At 40.0% G+C, this 12,653-nt stretch overlaps 1 protein-coding gene across 2 annotated transcripts in view; it reads right to left on the reverse strand.

Moving 5' to 3' along the window:
• The window catches only part of SLC25A13 (solute carrier family 25 member 13), a 101,896-nt gene that overhangs the window by 51,850 nt on the left and 37,393 nt on the right, over nucleotides 1-12,653 (reverse strand). The gene's annotated exons all lie outside the window — the stretch shown is intronic.

The raw sequence follows: 12,653 nt of genomic DNA on the forward strand, positions 1-12,653 counted from the left end.
TGTTCCCCCCCCCTCCCCCACCCAAAACGTCCCAAAACAAAGCCACTGATACTGTGTGGATGAGATTAGGAACAAATCATTGTTTACCAAAAGCTATGTTTGGTTATTATTTACCAAAAGCTATGTTTAGGTCCAGAGTTGCCTTTGTCAAAGAAAAAAAGGTGCATTCTTACCTGATGCAAGCTAAGAGATAGCAGAAACTTAGCTAGTATAAAAGGAGTCTCAAATTTGTTTTGATGGGGCAAGGCTCCACACAGTTCTTACTTCAACTTGTTAACATATGAAAGCTGCAGAGTCTCCTTTGAATATGCCACTGTAATTTTATTTTAATTCACTGCCATACATTAGCTACCTTGAAGGAACAATGTATCCTGCTCCCTTAGCTCTGTGTCCTGTAAACCCTCCTTGGCTGGAGCCCAAAATAAAAATTCCATCTCAAGAAAATGAAACATATAATCATAGAATAGTTTGGGTTGAAAGAGACCTTAAAGATCATCTAGCTTCAACCGTCCTTGCCATGGGCAGGGACACCCTTCACTAGACCACGTTTCTCAAAGCCTCCAGGGATGGGGCATCCACAACTTCTCTGGGCAACCTGTTACAGTGTCTCACCATAGAAAAGAATTAACCTCATAATAAAGAATTTCTTCCATGTATCTAACCTAAACCTGTTCTCTTTCAGTTTAAAACCATTCCCCCTTGTCCTATCTTGTAGGCTCCCTTCAGGTACTGGAAGGCTGCAATTAGGTCACCCCCAAAGCCTTCTCTTCAGGATGGACAATCCCAATTCTCTCCCCTTTTTGTCGATCCCTTTAACCATCTTTGTTTGCCTCCTCTGGACTCGCTCCAACAGATCCATGTCCTTCCAGTGCTGGGGGTCCCTGAGCTGGATGCAGTGTTCCAGGTGGGGTCTCACCAGAGCAGAGCAGAGGGGCAGAATCCCCTCCCCTGCCTTGCTGCCCATGCTGCTTTTGATGCAGCCCAGGACATGTTTGGCTTTCTGGGCTGTGAGTGCACATTACCAAGACATGTCCGAATGTCAAGAAGTGGAAAGAATGGTAACTTCAGACTAAATACAGTGTTTAATTATTGGCATTATAAAAGGCAGAGGAACACACAACAATGAAACTGAAAACCTCATCAAGCCAATTAGGAATATAAGGTCTCTATCCAGGCCATTTGCATTCCCTTGTCTGTTTTAGAGATTAAAGGCCACAAGCATGCCTCAGAAGTTCATATAAGTACAAATATCACTCTAAATAGCTCAAGCTAAATACGTGCACTTAATTTTTGCTATGACTTGGAAAACACAGACTACCACATTAGTGTAGATACAGTAAAAGAACCCACACGACTTGATCTCTTCACAATCGTACTGTATATTGATGTAAATATGCCTTGGCAACTACTACCAGATGCTTTTCTGACAGAATGCATGTTGGATAATACAATGCAGGCAGCTGACTGGAAGACTGCCTACTGTGCTTCTACTGATTCTTTGATGGCATGAGACATGGTATCCTCTTTGCCACTGCCTTTTTACACATACCCTGTACTTTCTTTTTGCAGCTATGGTGCACAAATTCCTATGCTCAGTGAACAGTGTTTTTCCTCTTCCCTCGCTAGGTCTCATCACCCATTCATCCACCACATCACTGACTCAAATCTCATCTGTAGTCAGATTGCCCAATTCAGACATTAAAAACCATTCATACTACAGGAAAAATTTGAAGTGTTTTAACTTGTGATTTAACCATCAAAAGGTATCCAATTATGTACCAGAACTCACTCCAAGTTATTATTCCGTTCTAACAGTATCATCTCCTAATCATCTAAGTCCATTATTAAAATAAAAAATGGGCAATGAAAAAAAAGTAGTTCTGCATTAAATCCCTAGTTGGAAGTTCAACAGCTATCCACAAGTCACTTAAGTGAATACAGCAAAACACAGAGAAGCTGTGGTGTGGTTCAGTAGCCAGGATCCATTTAAACTTTTTTTAAAAAGGAGCCTGTTTCAGAGCTACAGAGTAATTTGTAATGGAAAGGACATCTGGATTTCATGGAGTCCAGCCACCAGTCAAAGAAGGTCCAAGCAGAACAGGTTGCTCAGGGCCATGGCCAGATGAGGTTCGAATACCCCCCCATGAATTTCTGATTCAGGACACCAGGGTAAGGGAATGTTGAAATCCCAGAGGGTCATAATCAGTGGCACAGGTTCTAGCTGGAGGCCTGTCACTGGTGGCATTCCCCAAGGTTCAATACTGGGCCTAATATTGTGTAACTTATTCATCAATGACCTGGACAAAGGGGCAGATGCCGCCTCAGTGAGAACACAAAGCTGGGAGCACTCAAATACCCTGAGTGCTGTGCAGCCCTTCAGAAGGACCTCGACAGGCTGGAGAGACGGGCAGAGAAAAAGAGTATGAAATTCAGCAGAAGAAAATGTGGGGTCCTGTACCTGGCAAGGAATAACCCCATAAACCAGCACAGGCTGGAGCTGACTTGCTGAGATGCAGCTCTGAGAAGAAGGACCTGGGGGTCCAAGTGGACCATAAGCTGTCCATGAGCCAGCGGTGCCCCTGTGGCCAAAAATGCCAGTGGTGTCCTGAGATGCACTGGGAAGAGCACTGCCAGCAGGTCAAGAGAAGTGATCCTGACCCTCTAGTCAGCCCCAGTGATGCCACACATGGAATACCGTGTCCAGTTCTGGGTTCCTCAGTTCAAGAAAGGTATGGAGCAGGTCCAGTGGAGGTCTACAAAAACGGTTAGGGGACTGAAGCATCTCTTTTACAAGGAAAGGCTGAGGGAGCTGGGCCTGTTCAGCCTCCAGAAGAGATAACTGAGAGGGGAACTCATTAATGTGTATAAAAACCTAAAGGGGGTGTGCCAAGAGGATGGACCAGACTCTTCTCAGTGGTGCCAAGCAACAGCACAAGAGGCAATGGGCAGAAACTGATGCACAGGAAGTTCCACGTGAATATAAGGAAGACCTTCTTTACTCTGTGTGTGTGTCTCAGCACTGCAGCAGATTGCCCAGAAAGGCTGTGGAGTCACTCTCGCTGGAGATACTCAAAAACCATCTGGACAAAATCCTGTGCCATGTGCTCTGGGATGACGCTGCTTGAGGAGGAAGGTTAGACCAGATGACCCACTGTGGTCCCTTCCAACCTGACCCAATCTGTGATTCCATGAGTACCTCCAACAACAGAGATTCCACAACCTCTCTGGGCAACTGTGCTTTGATCCTAAACAAGTATTTGATTAAAATATCTGATAAATGGAAGCTTTAAAATCCATTTCAGAACACTGTTTAATTGCTTTAGTTTTGAAAAGGCAAAATGTTAATGCTTCAGTGTCAGGAGCCGTAACAGCACAAAATAAATCTAAAGCTAGCAAAAAATACAACCATCAGTGTGTTTGCATTGTTTGAACCAGAACTGTCAAAAAGCAAAACAAACAACAGGTTGAAGATTTTAAATACTCATTTTTAGAAATCCATGCTGTCACTTCTATCAATCTTTAAAAAAATTCAACTTTGAAACTCAATTTTAAAATAAATTGCAAGGTTCTAAAACAAATAATTGTCCCTGCACAGTCTCTAACTAAAAAATAGCTACCTTGCCATTTGTTTCTGATCACTGCATGAAACAGTTGTTTCATTTTCCCTCCAGGTGAACTGCCTGCTGATTTACAGTGGGGGTTTTTGGTCCTTTAAGTCCTGGGGACCTTCTTCTCTGCAGTGTACTGAAGTGTATGTTTAAATGCTTATTGTGCAAACAAGCATGCTGCATTCACATTTTCATCCCTGTGATTCCATTCAATTTTCATTCCTATGACATTCCATTTCCTGTGATTAAGAAGTAAAATAGAAATAAAGCATGCTTTGGAATAACTACAGACACTCTTTACACAACAAGGACCACCAATATTCCCCAAGTGAAATTTGGATTTATAAATTTTAGATTTTAAAAAGAAAAAAATGAAAGTCATTATTCCACTGTATTTTACAGCTAAGAAAAGTCACTTAACAGAACAAGCTATTAAAATCTTTACTGGGTATAGTCCCTAAGCATCTGACATATTAAATCTGGAATTCTTTCAAACTATTTATTTTTAAAGTATATTTTTCAAATTTATTTTGCAAATATGTTTTTCACACACTGTCATCATTAAGCCCAGTAAAGTTAACACAGTCTCAACACAGTCTCAAGAATTTCATGATCATCTGCAAAAGTCCACTGATCTTACAAAATAGTAACAACATTTTTGCAGAAAACCTGTCATCCTCAGCTCTACATAAAATCAATACATTTTATATATGTTATTCCTTTACACAAATTATTTGAACATAGTATAGAAAACCTGTACCAAAACCCTGGGCCTTGAGAAAAAATGAGATTACCCTGATGATATTTGCAATAGAAATTCCTGTAAAGAACATGGGACTACCTACCTCCTGCAAAGAAGAAAACAATTTCGTTTTGATGAGAGTAGCCGTTTCAATATCATGGCTAGGAAACCCCAGCACCGTACCAACCACCTGGCCTAAAGTTCAGAGGAGATGAGGACAGAACAATTTCCACAAGCTTTGGTCCTCACTGACCACTTGAAACAATTCCGCATTTTCCATAAGCTTCCTGATCCTGAGTACACCACCAGGTTCTGCAACTTCTTCCCCATGACCCATGCACAAGCATGAGGGATACGGGTCCAGGCACAGCACTGCAGGAGAAAGAGCTGGGAGAAGCCTCATCTCAGGTCTTAATCTCTCTTGATGAGGCTTGCTGTAGGGATGCCTGCACCTCAGTGACCCCAACCCCCTGACTTAAGTTCCCAGCCTTATCTTGGACCTGTCTCATCCCTATGGACATGTCTGGCCGACCCTGGTCACTGTCACCAGACCTGCTTTTCTGTCCGTGCTCAGGTAGCATGGCACTCCTTGCCAGTGAGAGCTGTGCCCAGGTGCCAGCCTCTTGGAACTCTCACTCACATCAGGGCTGTCTGTCTGGTGGAACAGCCAGCTCCTGCTCCTCCTGGACAGAGAAAAATCACAGAATAGTAGAATATCCTGAGCTGGATAGGACTCACAACAATCACTGAAGTCCATCTCCTAGCCCTGCACAGAGCAACCCCAAGATTCACACCATGTGCCTGAGAACATCGTTCAAACGCTTCGTGAACTCTGCCAGGTTTGGTGCTGTGACCACTTCCCTGGGGAACCTGTTCCAGTGCCCAGCCACCCTCCGAGCAAAGAACCTTTTGCTATTACCTAACCTAAATCCCTCCTGACACGGTTTCATGCTATTCCCTCAGGTCCTATGGTTCAGTTCAGAGCACTGAGACCCCCTTAGCCCATCATTCATGTTGAAGACAACAGCAAAGAAAGCGTTAAACATCTCTGCCTTGTCTATGTCCCTGTTTGTGAGGTGACCATTCTCATAATGTAATGAGACAATGTTATTTCTGGACTGCATTTTGCCATTAGTATATTTAAAAAAATTTTTTTGTCCCCCACATTTCTGGCCAGCTTCAACTCCAGTTGAGTTTGAGCCATATGAATTTTCTCTGTAAAATGGACTGGACATACACCTTCTTTTTTTGCCTTAGCTCCAAAGTAGATCCTTGCTCTGCCAAGCCAGCCTGCTGCCAGGATTGCTTCACTTATGACATCTTGGAAGAACAATAAACTTGTGTAAAAGCATATGTGTACAGAGACAGGTACATATGTGTGGAAGGTATCTTTTCAGCTTTATACCGGCTAGCGCTCGTATTCCAATGCCTTAGAAAGCCTCGAGCAGCCCGGAGGGGTAGCACGGGCGATCTAGCACTTTAGTAGCTCTAAAATCGGTACCTGAATCAGCTGCAGAGCAAATACCATCAGCAGAAGCAAAGAGGGAGAAATATAGCTCCCTGCTCACTCAATTCCCTGCAGTTAGAAGCTTTCAAATGAGACAGATAACCAGAGATGTTCACAGGAAAGTAGCTGAGCTGAGAGCTATATTTCTCCCTCTTTGCTTCTGCTGATGGTATTTGCTCTGCAGCTGATTCAGGTACCGATTTTAGAGCTACTAAAGTGCTAGATCGCCCGTGCTACCCCTATATGTGTACAGAGACAGGTACATATATATATATATACGTGTGTGTCTGTATATACATATGTATGTCAGAAATATTCAAGTAATAATTCTTTGTATTATCTTGTTTTACTGGAATTGTTGGGATTTATCCAAGGTTTGGGATGTCTTATTTTTGGGTTTTATTTTGTTTTCTTAGGTTTTTATTTACTGCTGTGAACTCCAAATTCACAGCTGGTTAGAATTTATTTCCATCCTTGATAATGATGACTTTTATTTTGGAGAATGTATGTCAACATCACATCTGTTCAGGTAAGATGTGGAATGATGAGTAGTCCGAGTACTTGGCTGGGTTTTCCATTTATCCCCATTTATGTAGAAGAACAACACTCTGGAAGTACAAGCATTACAATCACCTTCTTCATCTCACCGCTGCTTTGTTAAGGAAACAGTCAAAATAGTTTTATGGTGGCCATACAGTGAATTGAATAACACGCTGGAATAGTTTGATTACTAAGGACAGCAAAGGAAAGGTACTCACCCCTCCAACTTCCCTCAACAAAGCATTAAGAGCAGGAAGGGCTGTCACAGCCACCTTTTTCCACAGGTTAAAAGCCCTGAAATAATAAACTAATGTTGTATTTTCACTTCCTCTTAATTCCTCACAAAACATGGACCACAACCTATTTTGCAACTGTGAATTAAAAAAAAAAAAAAATTAGGTTATTTTTCCCTTAAAATATTACAAAGAAAGTATCTGGTAGAATACTCAAAGTGAAGCTGGCAGAGTAGAAATGGAGCACATAATTTCCAAATAATGGGAGTGTATTGCACGTATCAAGAAGGGGGGTGGTTTGAAAAAAGCAGCTCAGGTCAGTGCAATTTGGTTGTGCTCTGTCATGTGTTATCACTGCCATTCTAAAAAAGATTCATTCAAAAGAGTGCAAAAACCTGCCTTAGTGGACCTGACTCATTTAGACTAAGGTCAGTTTCACCTGCACCTGAAAAAATGTGTCTGCACATATATACTTGCGTATAAACACCCGAAAACCCCCAGAATTCACTTCTTTTGATAACTTTGTGTGTAAGAGGTAGTTTATTTTTTCATAGGACTAGCTCCTCCAAATCCAGATAAAGTTCTCAAAGACAAAATTTAACTCAAAAAATAAAAAAGGTAATTTTAACCAATTTAATTATTTTGAGTTAGTCCAAGTGTGGACTAGTGCTGGATTGTAATGAACAAGCAGGAGGTTTTGCTGCTTAACATAAGCCAGTGTTGGTTGTGTGTAACCAAAGCTGAATATCAAATTCAATGCCCCACGTGGGCAAATGAAATCATCATTTGGACTCATTTCTGTTACCCCTATCATGGGGATATAAAAACACAGGACTTTCAGGATCCAGACTGAATCAACACCTTTTGTTTTACACTGGCAGGGGCTAATATTGTCCACCAATAAAAAATTTACTTCAGAATTCACATCTTTGTTTCCTACAGCAATTTAATATACCAACCAAAGTGATAAAAGCAAACTCCTGGCTCAAAGAAATAATCCTGAACTTTACACTTTACTTTCCAGCAAGAGACTTGAGAGCTCTATGTCTTTAACAGCTATTTTGCTTAGATAGATGATATTAAAGAAAAAAAAAAATCACTTTCTTGCAAAGCATTAACATACACTTTCCCTCACTTAAATACTTCAATTTCAAATACACCACAAAATGTACTCCCACAACTGTACTGTATTAGGATAAAACTATTTTAGTTCAATTAAAATGTCTAACTATCTACCCTCAAACCTATCTAAACCGTAATTTTCACTTTGAGCACTTCCAATATGTTTTCAGTTTTGTTTTCTTTTATCAGCTTATCAAATCAGGTCCTGAATTCCAAATGTTAGGAAAAAATAGTCATTAACTGCTATGTAACAGCAGATTTTCCAATTTAGAAAACTAAACTACACACACCACAAAAACATGTATTTTGCTATTTGAAATTTCATATTAAAATCTGTAATAGCAAAACACTTTTCTGGCTCTTAGGATCTGCTCAAGTTTTTACTTCCGAATCTGCAATTCCAGGCCAGTTTGAAAACAGGATGGGGAAAAATCTTAATAAAAAACAAGCTTAAATTGATATACTGCTTCTGACACGGTTTAAAATATATTCTTGTGTGGAAGCTTTTGGTTCCTCCCCAAATGCTGCCTAGTAATCATGTTGGACTTCTTTTTCCAACAGGATATACAGATGGCTAACCCTCAGCTTACCAAAGAGTTTCTCTGTTAACCAAAGAGTGACCTCATACAGTTGAAACTGACCCTCAATTTGGCATGTTCCCACCTTTTCCACACCTATTTTTTTCTTTTTAAGTAGCAGCAGAAAGCACAATATTTTAGCCATCTGAGCATGTAGTATTCTTGAACTACCCCACCAACTGGAAGTCCTCTCTGTTACCTCTGTCTTTTAAAATTGGAGCCATTATAGTCAACTGTGCAAATCTACAGTTGGTCATTTGTAAAAAGAGGATTGTTAACCCACTGAACTGGAACATCCTCTGAGCAGTTCTTCAGATCTCTGACAAGTTACCATACAACACATACATGCCAATCTGATATTCCCAGGTATCTACATTCAGTCGTTCAGAAAACATTGCTCATATGTCACTATAAAAGTTCTAAAAATCAGGATAGTTCTTTTTGTAATAAAAGCTGATCATTAAAGAAGTGCAATAAAGCTCCACATATATAAAAAAATGGATGCCCTCAAAATGTTTTTTCACCTCCAGATAGCATACCAACATCTGGAGCCCAACAATGACAAGCAAAAGCTTATGATTCTTGTTGGGTTGCTCTTAGAAAATGCATTGGTTAACTCAGCACATCCTCAGGCATTAAAAAAGACTGTACTGCAACAGCCCCAGTGGAGTGCCAGCATCCTTAGAGGCAGCCACAGCAGGGCAGAGAAGCAGGAGGCTGGAGTCTCCCACTAAAATTGGTCACTTCTGTTCAGATACGAACTACATTCATTTTGCGGTTGGAACAATCAACGAAGGCTGCACAGCACCTGTTGTACACAGAGGTGAGATGAAGACCAGTATTGGTAAGTAAATGTCTATCAAATGTTGTAAGTAGACTTCAAAGAAGACAACAACCAAACAGATCCCCCAAAATGCCTGCAGCAAACCATAAAGTCCAGTGCAAGTCCTAAAAAATGTTCAGCATGCATTCTCTATCAGGAGAGAGACACTAGCTACGGAACATAATTCATTGTCCTAGCCAAACTTTTCAGCAAGGACAGAGCAGTCTCACAGATTAATTTTACCTTAATGAAAAAACATTTTCACACAGAACATGCTTGTGCCTCCATGATTTTTCCCAACCAAAAAGATCCATGATAAGCTTCAACTTCGCAAATCTGCTGAAATTGTTCTCTTTTTAATCCTCTTACCTTCCCCCTGCTCTGGTTGTTTGTGCTCTTGTCCCTTCTACAAATTACTAATTCACTTTCTCATGACATATCCATACAGCATCCTGTTCAACTTGGCCCTAATTTTTGATTGAGATACTTGTGTACTTCTCTTACCTGTGATACACACTGCAAATACCACCAAAAAAACAAAACAAAACCAGGCTCTTTCCAAAAGTGCCATCACCCTCAGCAAGTAAGGCACTGGATTCAAGCTTGTCTGCGTCTTCTGTCTCCACTGTATGTAAGTGATAACAACATGAACTTACACACAGACTATTACATAATTTGCTTACTTAAAATGTTTTCAGAAATTTTCCAGAATGCAATCCCTTAAAAATATTTCTATTTAAACTGTGGCTATCCATAATTTCAGTTCACTGGCAACAGCCTTACATTTCCTTATTACCTTTAGTGTCCTCATTAGAAGCTAGCAACAAACTGCCAGCACCCTAAGACCTCAAGTTTGAAAAGCACTAGGTCCCCTGTGGGCATAAAAAAGAAACTTACTCCTCTTGCCCTGAGAAATAATAATAATCATAATAATAATAATAAAAAAAATCGTATCACTTTCACCAAGGTAAACAGCACAACCTGCTAACAAAAACAGAGTATCACTTCTATTTTCTCCATACAAGGCAGCTGGGGGACGATGCATGTGACATGCATAGAGAGGCTGATGGAATGGGGTTTTCTTAGCCTGGAGAAGGGAGATCTAAAGGAGGACCTCATTGTTGTCTATAGCTACCCAACAGAATGGTGAAGGGAAGACAGAGGTGCACAGTGGAAGGACAAGAGGCAATGGATGCAAGCTAGAACACTGACAATCCCAACTAGGCCTCAGTAATTTAGTCTTCCACTACAATAGTGATCAAACACTGGGAGATGCTTGCTCATACAGGCTGCAGAGTCTCCAGCCTCAGAGATTATTTAAAAAGTTGATTAGATATTGCCCCTCAAGAAACTGGTCCTGATGGTGGTGCTGCAAGGGTTTGAACCAGATGGCTGCCACCAGCCCCTCCAATCTGAATTGTTTGATGATTCACTGACCACGCCCAACAAAACAACAGAATAAAACCAACAACAAAGAACAAACTGAAGCACTGAATTTCAGTTCTGGATGATTTAGAAAACTCAGTTGCATTTTCTAGACCAAATGAAACCAAACAGTTTAACAGGACAAAAGCTTCTCCTAATATTTAGAATGACAGACTCACTTTGTATCTAAACAGGCTCTCTTTTATTTAAGATGCCTGCATCAAAGTCTACCTGGTTACATAACATTTTAGTTAAAAGAAAAAAAAACAAAACAAAAACTTGCCAAGTTGACATATGTCTAGAAATGAAATTCTCAAAAAAAAGTCTGAGAAGATTTCAAAAATTGTTTTGAAGAAAATAAATATACTAACAAGTCTACTTTACATCCTCTTGTAATTAAAACTGGCAATTATTTGTGAAAAATCCAATATTGTACAAACAACAAAAACCATCAGAGACTAAAGAGATGTTGCATTTGTGATGTTGCCACTGGGGCCACCGTATCTGTCATTTATAAACCAACATTTCCCTGTATAGGTGAAGCTGTGATGTGTAAGCTAACACATCACTAGCTACAACGGGTTTCAAGTCAATTTGAACCAGCAACAGAAGTATCAGTGATAAATACTGAATACTGCAGTTTGTCAAGAGATCAAAGCTTACAGCTCCAGCGATTTATTTTGTTGGTTCAGATTTAGCTTTTCATTGCTTTATGTGGTATTCAGTGTACCAGGCTGGGCATCAAGAAGCTAGGTGTTGTGCAAGAGATAAAAAGAATTACAGATACCATAAGAAGAACCAAGTCATACCAGCAATTACAGCGTGAAGTATAAAACAAGTAATCGTCTGTAAAAAAAGCAAGAGCTACGTCACACAATCAGAACCTAATTCTTTGGTCATGAAAGCAATGATGAAACTTCTGTAATAACTTTTTGCGTATTAAAAAAATATCAGAGCATTATCATAGAAGAAAAAACTCTGAAGCTTATCACAATAGCTATGTAGCTATTTAAACCTCTGCTAAGAGCTATGTCCTTTTAGAAAGTTTACAAACAAGTATTCAGGCAATTCAAGTATCAGGTATCAGCAAACAGGAGCACTTAGTAAGATGTATCCTTAATTAATGTGTTTATCTAAGAACTGTACTGATATAATTAATAACAGAAGCAGAGACCCACAGTAGCTGCTGTCTGCATGCCAATAAAGTCTTGTTTAGAGACAAAAGCAAAATACAATGCTCAAATCGGCAGCTGTTGCGCTTAACAAAAATTTGGGGGTTGGGTTCCCAATTTCCTTCATGTTTTTGCTGGCTTTGGGGGGAGGTTGTTTTTTGGGGTTTTTTTTAATTAAAGGACTGACATTTTACAGCATACTCATATTTCTCAAAGCAGCACAACACAGCATCCATTTTGAAACAGCTTCAGATTGAGTTAGAGGACCTCTAAAAACGAAAACCAAGGCCATAAAAACACACACTTATACCACAGCTCCATTTCATTAAGTACAAGAGCAAGAATTTCTGTCTGGTGGGTAACTAACACAAATCAGAACTAAACTCTTTAAAGCAGGTTCAATAATGGTTGGCAGCACAGACTCAGGTAACCACAGCTCTTTTTGTGCCTTTCCTTACTCTCTTAGCAAAATCAACATGGAAAATGCTTATTTTGCCCTTCACTAGGGCTTGTGATAACTGGTATCAGAAAAGGTAAGTTCCAGTTCCTGGGTATCACTGCTGTGTTATTCACAGCTCAGAACTGTTAGGTGCCATGATTTAATTTACCCATCCAAAATTAAAGATGAAGTTTACAACGACGTAGTTTTTAAACACTTTTTTACCCAACCAGCTCACCTTTTTTTAAATGCCATCTAGTAAAGAATTTCAAAGGGCTCTGCTTCTTTAATGAGGCATTAAAATACAGTCATACGACAAAAAAGCAACTCTACTAAGTCTCTTAAACCCCTGGACTTACATTATCAGCTTTTATGTGCCTGTCAACACTCAACAGTAAGAAGCAATGGTTTGCTCTTTGCCTCGAATTTAAAAGCCAGCTAAACTTCCTCTCACTTTCCTGCTG

Source organism: Corvus brachyrhynchos, unplaced genomic scaffold (genome assembly GCF_000691975.1).
Source record: "Corvus brachyrhynchos isolate BGI_N302 unplaced genomic scaffold, ASM69197v1 scaffold142, whole genome shotgun sequence".
Lineage (NCBI taxonomy): Eukaryota > Metazoa > Chordata > Aves > Passeriformes > Corvidae > Corvus > Corvus brachyrhynchos.